General features: G+C 40.9%; 1 pseudogene; it reads right to left on the reverse strand.

The window, feature by feature from the left end:
* Positions 1–7523: 7523 nt before the first annotated feature.
* On the reverse strand, positions 7524–8299 carry LOC126765864 (uncharacterized; annotated as a pseudogene).
* Positions 8300–9817: the final 1518 nt, after the last annotated feature.

The raw sequence follows: 9817 nt of genomic DNA on the forward strand, positions 1-9817 counted from the left end.
ATTTAATACATGTGCAAATCAAAATTTAATATTAATGTTTGAATAATATGCTGTAATGCTGCAGCTGCTCCAAAGTTGTTTTTTCACATTTTGAAATCCTGAAAATAAATGAAATTATTATATATGTATGTATGTACCAAACATAATTCATTTGTGAAATTACTTACTTTTCATGGTTGTCCATTTCTTTATTTTATCTTGTTTGTTTTTGTAAAGCCGCTGGTTCACAACAGAGAGCTTTTCTCCTCATATGGTGAGATTTTTGTAATTTTCTCTTGTGAGGTTTGAGTAAGAATGGCCTCACAAAATAAACCTCACAACATACCTTACAAAATTTTCCTCACAAACCAGTTATGAGGTTTTCTCAGAATATGGCTGTAAACCTCAGAAACAAGTTGTGTGGCTTTCTCAGATTCTGTTAGGTGATACATACATACAACCCTTAAGTGAACAAAACTATTATATGTACTCTGTAGCAACTTGTTGCAAGAGTATAAAAATATCGGCATGGCATAGTATTGAAAAGAGCTCAATTATAATTTGAGATGATTTTGTAATAGCTCACAAATATTGTCCTTGCAATGCGCACACAATAATGCAAACCATAAAACAATTAAAGAGAATAGTGCTGTAAGAAAAAATTAATGCCTTTTGCAAAAATGTATTGAAGATTGCTGAATAAACGAAATAGGCTGTATAGATAGTAGAATGAACTCGTAATACTGTGTTTGAATTTATTAGCGAAAACGAGTATAAGTAATTTACCTGTAAATTTAAATTAATTTTGACAAACCTATGTTAAACTTTGAAAGTAAAAAAAGCTGCCAACTTTAGTTTTCATAAAATTGCTATTCCCATTTTCTCAGGAGAGTACACTTGGTAGCAAACTTTTAAAACTTGTTTGAGCAACATGTAGTAGTTTTTCAAAATGTTTCGGACACCTATAAATGTCCCTTCAACCTCAACGAATTTTTATATCTCCTGGAACCTTCTTAATGAAAAATTTACAAATAGAAAGTTACTAGCAAACATTTACTATATCAGATTAATTTTAGATGCGTCGGTGATGACTGACCAATAAGACGACAAGATGATTTTAAGTACAAAAGTGTTGCAAAGTCTCCTTTGCTGTTGGTCGCCTTTACGTGGCGAAGGGGCTTAAGTAAGAGTAAAGTGTGCATCCCAAAAGAAACGCACTCTACTCTTACGAACTAAGAGGGACACCTCATAATTCCCACAATAGTGATATGGATGAATAAACCCTAGGTTTTACGTCCATCTCCTATTGTGGAAGTATGAGGATACCCGCACCAACACCACCCCAAGGGGTTGAGGTACCCGTGCCGATGGCTGAATGGTCAGCGGGCGGTAATAAATAGCTGATCGTGAACGGTCCCCTCCGATGCTCGTGCGAGGTCGGAGGTATAAATGCCTTCTCTACGCATATCGGCTCTGCGGACGAGTGACCAACCCTTTCCGGCTTACTCGTGGGACCAACAATGAACGTAACCTATAACACAACAACAACTACAACAATAGGAACCAAATTGTCGACAACAGCGGCGACAAAGGACATGACTTACAGGAATCCTATTACGGAATCCGAAGTGGGCGAATTACTCGCCTCCAGCCAGGAGACGAGTAAGAGTACTGCCGGACATACCAGTCAAAGTATACCGGTAGATATAGCAGTGAAAACAGCACATATAAGGGAGGAAGCGTCCACCTCCAAAGCTGCCATGAGCATCAAGCAAAGTGCACTGGCGGCTAAAGGGCAAAACAAAAAGAAACGCAAGAAATCCCAGAATCAGCTGAGGAAAAAGCGATACCAGAGGGCAGTCTTCTTACTGGGAAAGATAGCCAAAGACCAGGCAGCCGGTACCCCAGTTGATGAGGCAGAAACAAAGCGCCTCAAATTAATAGTAGACGAATATGAAAGCTTCCTGAAAAGGAAGCAATCAGAACCTCTAGAAGAGAGCGACCAAGAGAGCAATTCACAAAAACGGAATCGCTCTATCACAGAAATACAAGAAACTCTGCACATAAAACCTGAAGGTGATGAAGGTGAACACAGCAGTACAACAACAAGGCAAGGCATTTCTGCGATGTAGCCAGGGATAGCCTGAGAGTGGCCATCATAGACGGAAATTTCTCTTCTCCGAGCAAAATACAGGAAAGATGGGTGGAGATCGACGTGAGATTGTCGAGTATGGTGCTAAGCTCTGTAGTCGACAATCTTGGGGGTCCTCACCCGGAGTTTGACCCCTCTGAGACCCTCAGGGGTTACAGGGTCATCAAGTGCGCGGACCAGGTCTCGCTAGATTTCCTGACGGGTAGTGTTGCCAAAATCAGCAACGTCTTTGAAGGCCACCAATTGAGGCTTATACCCGCCAGGGACATACCGAACATAGCTCCAGTATAAACAATAGAGGTGAATCACTCTTGCAGTATATTCTGAATAGCAATCTAAGTATATGGAACAAGGGCGATAAGCCAACCTTTATTTTCCCAAGCTCTGACACAGACAGTCTCGTTGTGGATAACTGAAGGGTATCTGATGAGCCTTCCATGTCGGATCACTCATGGATACTCTTCAGCATCTCCGAGAAATACCGTAGTCCTCTCACATATCGGAAAAATAGAAGAAAAGCATGGGAAAAACTTACTAGCATAGCAACAAAAACGCCTTGAAAAGGAAGGCAATAAGAGTATTAGTAATCCTCAGGAACTAGATTCAGAAGTAGAGAAGTTGGAAAAAATCGTAACCACAACTTTCAATAAATCCACACCGCTAACAGTTCTGAAAAAGAGAAAGTATCTTCTTTGGTGGAACAGTGAACTCAAGAATTTGAGAACACAACTAAGGAAAGCTTCCAATGAGAGTTTTAGAACCAAAATCTGGCAGCCACATAAAGTTATTTTGAAAAGATTCAAAAAAGCAGTCGGGAAAGCTAGAAACGACTCATGGTGATCTTTCTGCACATAGATAGAAAGTTGCAGAAAAACCGCAAGGCTGGGCAAATGCTATCCAAAGATCATACTAATACTGCCTACATTAGGGCGGAGGGAAGTGATTGGATCTTCTCGGCAAAAGATTCTCTGGAGGTACTAATTACAACGGACCATAAATAGTTTTGCACCATTTAAAGCGGCAGGTCCTGACGGGACTATGCCCATAATGCTGCAAATCTGGTAGAACCAATGGTTCAAAGGCTTAAAAATACTTGTATATACAAAGCAAGCATTCAACTATCTTACATCCCAAGAAGTTGGAAAAGAAGTAAAATTGTGTTCCTTCTAAAATCTGGCAGAAGAACACACGAGAATGCCATGGATTTCAGACCTATAAGCCTTACCTCCTTTACGCTGAAGGTACTAGAAAGGCTAATAGACTTACATGTAAGAACAATAATGGCGGATAAGTTATCGAAGTCTCAACATGCGTACATAAAGGGCCGATCAACCGAAACTGCCCTTCACGAGGTGATAAGTGTAATTGAAAAATCACTACACCACAAATAATACACCATAGCTGCTTTTCTTGACATAGAGGGCGCCTTCAATAACATAGAAGTAAATACTATAATTAATTCACTGACACATGGTGGCATAGATGACACTGTGTGCAGATGGATACTATCGATGCTTGAGAATAGGAAGATTATAGCTTCAAACGGCGCTGCAACACAAACAAGTTATGTGAGTAGAGGGACGCCTCAAGGAGGGGTCCTCTCTCCGCTTCTATTGGTTGTAGCGCTGAACGAAATACTACTCTAACTAAACGGTGGAGGAGTCAAAGAAGTAGCATATGCAGACGATATAGTGTTGTTGGTATCAGGCATGTTTCCTTCAACAGTCAGCGAGATCATGGAAAGAGCATTTCGAAGGTTAAACCTATGGGCTAAGAACAATGGACTAGGAGTTAACCCGAACAAAACAGAATTGATGCTATTCACAAGCAGAACCAAAATACCTCAGTTCCAACTTCCGGTACTAAACGGTACAACACTCACTCTATCCCCCACAGCTAAATACTTGGGGGTGGAGATTGACACCAAACTTTCCTGGAAAATAAATATAGAAAAAAGAATAAATAAAGCATACATGGCCTACTATACTTGTTAAAGAATCGTCAGCAAGAATTGGGGCTTCAGACCTAGTATAATCATGTGGATGTATACGGCTGTCATAAGACTTACGGAGGTCTGGAGCTCTGGTATGGTGGCCAGCTCTAAACAAACAATAAAACATTAGAAAATTAAATGGAATACAAAGAGCAGCATGTGCGGGTGTTACTGGTGCAATCAGGTCTTGTCCGACTGATGCGCTCAATGTGGTCCTGCATCAACTACCCATGGACTTTTATATTCACAAAACAGCCTTTTGCGGCGATAAGAATAAAAGAATAGGGTGGTTGGAATCAGCAGAACTACTGACATAGTGTAAACCTAAACAAGCTCACCATTAATAAATCAGACTACATTCTCCTAAAGCTGCATTTCAATAGACACTTCCAGGTGAGGATACCATCTAGACGAGAATGGAGAACAGGTTCAATAGGAAAGGAGGATACCATCTCAGTCTATACCGATGGGTCCAAAATGAACTGCGGAGTAGGCTCGGTGGTATTCTCCGCTGATCTAGGCGAAATGCCTATATACGTCTACCGAACTCGGCTAGCATCTTCCAAGCAGAAGTAGGCATAGGAAAAGCCTGCGAAGTTCTGTTAAAAAACCACGGGAATATACATAAAGCAATTATATTTACGGATAGCCAGGCGGCGCTCCTGGCATTGTCTTCACCCATGACAAGTTCCAGTATGGTTCACAACTGCAAGAAAGCACTAAGCTCAATAAAAGGCAAGCTCCAACTAAACTTGATCTGGGTTCCCGGTCACAGGAACATTTTTGGTAACAAAAAAGCAGACGAGTTGGCAAAGGCAGGAGCTTTCCTCAACGAATCCGAGGCTGAGCTAATACTAAGCCCGCTAGGATCGATCAAAGGAGAGATCAATATACAATTTCAACAAGTTGCAAATAACAAATGGAAAAACATTACAAAATGCATCATAACTAAACAATTATGGCCAACATATGACAGGAAAAGAATCAACGACTTACTAAATAGATCAAGAAAAAGTATCTACAGAGTAACAGCTACCACAACAGGGCACTGGCCATTAGGGGAACATGCGTCCAAAATGGGCATGCCCTACAACGACATCTGCCGAGGCTGCGGAGTAGCAGGGAACAAGGAAACAATTTTCCACTACCTCTGTGAATGCCCAGCTCTAGCACAGATCTGACACAAAACAATTGGAATCCATCAAGCACCAAACTGAACTGTTTGAACTGTTGATTGACCACTGGATGGTTCGAAGCGATTCATCCTAGCGTTTATCGTTGTTTACTGATGGTAAGAGCATTGATAGAGTGGTTCGATTGCAACGCTCGACTGGTGTGTTCATCCTGCAATCTGTACCTTGGCGGTTCGTAGCGATGCTGTTTCAATTTCGTGTGATGATTCAACAGGAAAACGACTTAATGCATCTTCATGTGCCATTCCCTGCCCACTACGATCGCCAATTTCAAGATCATAGTCCTGAATACGCAACCACCACCCAGTGATTCGCGGCACTAGCTCACGTTTCTTCATTGTTGTTTTTATAGCGTTACAGACAGTAATCAATTTTATTTTTTTACCGTAAATATAGTATCTAAATCTTTCGATGGATTCGACAACCGCGAGCGTTTCCAGCTCGTAGCTATGATACAGATGTTTTTCCGCATCCGTAGTCGCGCGACTATAGTATATGACTGGTTTCCAGTCTTCGTTTTCTTTTTGCAATAGAACGCCGGCCAGACCGATCGAACTCGCGTCAGTATGTACTTGTTGTTGTGCATCAACCCGGAATGCAGTCATCACTGGTCGAGACGCTAAAATTGTTTTCAGTTTATTAAACGCACTTTCTTGATCTTCTGCCCATATGAATGGTTCGTTTTTATGAAGTAAACGATTTAGCGGGCGGCTATCAACGCTGAAGCTGGCACAAATTTACAAAAGTACCCGCTCAGACCGAGAAACTGCCGAACTTGACTACACTTGTTGGCGTTTTGTAATCTCGTATCGAAAGGGTTTTAACTAGTCCTGGCGCAATACCGTCAGGTGTCAACTCATGACCCAGAAATTGTATACTGTTTTTCAAAAATTCGCATTTTTGTATATTTAACGTTACGTTTGCGTCGCGAAGAGCACTCAACACTCGTTTACCGTTTGACTTCCGATAAATATATCGTTCATATAGTTCATCATATCGTCACTCTTAACACGCTCTTTAATTTTGGCAGTTAATCGCGAAAATACGACTGGCGCATTTTTAAGTCCAAAGGGCATTCGTTTAAATTCGAACAACCCTTCCGTTGTTACGAAAGCAGTATATTTTTGACTATCTTTCACAACCGGTATTTGGTAATACCCATTATTTAAGTCGAGCACAGTAAAATACACGTATTGCTTTGCGATTTGCAACTGTTCCTCAATGTTTGGCATTGGAAAAACTTCATTACGCATATGTAGATTCAATCGTCTGAAATCAACGCATAAGCGCTCACTACCGTTTTTCTTTTTAACTTGAATCATTGGACTCGCATATTCAGAATTTGATTTTGTAATAATATTACACGCTAATAGTTCGTTAATCATTTCCGCGACGATTTTCTTTTTAGGTTCAGGAACCCGAAATGGTTTCTGCGCGATAGGAACGTCGGTATCAAGATCTATGGACATCTCCACTAAATTGGTTTTGCCTATTTCATGCATGTTTGTTGCAAAAATATCACCGTAACTATTCAACAGTTCAACTAAATCATTTTTAGTAATTAACTCGCTTATACCGCCCCTTATATCATCGATAGTAAATTTATTACCGCTTGCAAAAGTTATACGACCATCTACAATAACAGCCCGCATATCATTAAAAAGGTCTTGGCCCAGCAGTAGATCTGCTGTTAAGAGTTGATCATCTACGACATATAATATAACGTCCCACTTTAGGTTTTGTATTTGTACACGAACTTTCGCGTGGGCTTATATATAATACCACCACAAAATCCACTTGTTTTTAATGCGCATTTTTCTTGTTCATATTTTAAGTTATTTGCTACCGTAGCTCTGACCATGCAGCACTCACTGCCCGTATCAATAAATGCCATTAATTGTTGACCGTTTACAACAACACATTGCTCAAAAATGTTATTCGTTGTTGTTTCTCGCGCTGTATTCGTTTTTCTCACTACGGTTTTCTTTTTCCCGCAATTTTCCGGTTTACTTTTAGGATGCACTTTATAACAATCATTGCATCTTCGCCTGCGTTGTGGTTTAGGACATTTACTGGAAAAATGTCCTTTTTCTTGGCAATTATAACAAATTACTTGTTTATTTATATCGCTAACACTTACGCTTTTCTCACTTTCAATGTGTTTCATATTTACCCGAACGCGTTGGAATGTTTTTGCTATAATCCGTTATTGCTTGACGAAATTCACGCATTGTTTAAAACGAGTAGTTGCCATAGCCGTTTGTAGTTCACGATGTTTTAACCCATCTCTAGCATATTTCACAATTGCAGACTCACTCAATGTAAATCGTTTCCCTAATGCACTCACGCGAAAGCAATAGTCTAATAAGTTTTCATTTGGCTTACGCACTGCCTGACTCATTTTGTAGTGTATGTCAGCTTCATCTGGTATGCAGCTGAACTCTTCGCACAACCTCTTTGAAAGTTCGTTCCAATTGTCTGTCGAATTGAGCCAAATTTTCGCGGCGCCTTTGAGTCGACTATAAACAGCCAACAACAAACACTTTTCTTCCCACTTATAGGCACTCATAGCACCATTAACTCTATCTACAAACTGCTCAACCGTGATTGACGATTCGGATGTTGGATCGAAGTCTGGTATAGTTTTTGCAATTTCTTTTACAGAATAATTAATTTTAGTCGCCCTTGTACTTGTGATTCTAAACGTGCTTGTTCCGCAAACGAATTTAAGTTACTCACGTTATCACTCGGTGTCGTATTCGAATTAGACTGCATCAGCTGCAGCACCGAGGTAAACATTTCGCGCAACTCATTTATTTGATCTTGCACATTCGTCTGTGTAAATTCTATCACGTCCGCACCAACCGCTTCACTTAGTCGCAAAATTTGTTCATGTTTATGCCCTTCCGTTTCTAAACCTTTTTCGCTAAGTAATTCTTTTATTTTAGATAATTTCAGACTACTGATTTTCACTACCGCCATTTTGATTATTTACGTTTGTTCGATTGTGTGTGTTTTGCACAGAATTCTAATTAGAATTAAGTCGTTTTGTTTTGTTCATTAAAGTCGCACGTTGTCGTTACACTTACGCTTACATGTTTTCGCTGTTTAGGGATATAACCCGACGCTTGCCCAGCGGAGTCTCAACAAACCGTTGCTCGCGAAATTTCACGCAGACTCATTCCACTTCTGACCTGTAAGGCTCCGAAAGGCTAGGATGGTACTTTGCTTCCCGAAAATGAATTGATAACACTTATCTAACAAATTATTTATTTAATGGAAAAGTTAATAATGAAATTGAAAGATATATTAATATTAAGTTAGAGTTATCTCGAACTCGTGCGCATGGATATCTACTCGTGTCGCGGTGTTGCAATCAACTCGCTTAACAGTCGAGGAGAGGGTTGCCACTCTTACACCTGGGCATCATTCACAAGATCACATGGAAGGGTTCTACAGGGAACGGTTTCGGTATTGAAACCTTCTGTTGGTCGCCGCATATTTTCGTATAATTTTCGAGCCAGATAATCAAGCTCTTCATAATCACGCATTTCGTTCTTTCACGTCTTTTATCTGCAAATGCTTCTCGCTTCCCTTTTCAACTCTCGATATCTATTCTATCCCGCACGTTTATTTTAATGTTGCGAGATAGGCAGTCGGTTTCCTCGCCTTACCAGCTGTTCTTTTGCCTTTCACGAAAACCAATGGTTTCGTTTGCAGCTGTATGTAAGGAGTTTGAAATGCCGTCAAACAGTTCCCTTATACCGAGTTGCTGACGAGTGCTTTTAGAGAGCAGGAATGCAAGTCATGTACAAAGTTCGCCTGCCTGTTGTGATTGCAGCTTCTCGTCGTCGAACCTTCCTTGTGTTTACTGACGTGCGGTTTTTGCTGCACAGAGGCGTGCGTATCTTGGTTGCAACAAGATAGCAGTCCGAGTCCGAGTTTCATCATGGAGGCTGAATTCACCGACTGTAGTGCCAAAGATACCTTCTTTCCCACCCTGGCATTAAAGTCGCTAAACATGATTTGAACATCGTTGCACTTCAAGCGTTCATAGAAGGCTTCTTTGGTCATATTGTTCTTCCCTTCCGTCGGGGTGTAGGCGCAAATCGGCGATATGTTGAAGAACTTCGCTTTGATACAGATTGTGGCTATACGCCCATCCACCGGGGTGAGTGGCAGGATTCGGTGACGGTGTCTCCCTCCCACTACGAATCCTTTACCGAAATTGCGCTCTTTTATATGGCCACTGTAGTAAATGCCACAAGGACCTACTCGTCTCCGCCCTTGTCCCGCCCATCACGTTTCTTCAACGGCGGTGATGTCAGCCTTTACTCTAACGAGGACATCAACCAGCTAGCAGCGGCCCTTCCTAATTAAGGGACCGGACATTCCAGGTGCACGCCATCTATTCATAGTGCTTATTACGTTTGATGTGGTCGTCGTCAAAAGTGAATGGCAATCAGAGAACTTTTCTTACTTGCATGAGCTTCTATAAAT

Source organism: Bactrocera neohumeralis, unplaced genomic scaffold, assembly GCF_024586455.1.
Source record: "Bactrocera neohumeralis isolate Rockhampton unplaced genomic scaffold, APGP_CSIRO_Bneo_wtdbg2-racon-allhic-juicebox.fasta_v2 cluster11, whole genome shotgun sequence".
NCBI classification, from domain to species: domain Eukaryota; kingdom Metazoa; phylum Arthropoda; class Insecta; order Diptera; family Tephritidae; genus Bactrocera; species Bactrocera neohumeralis.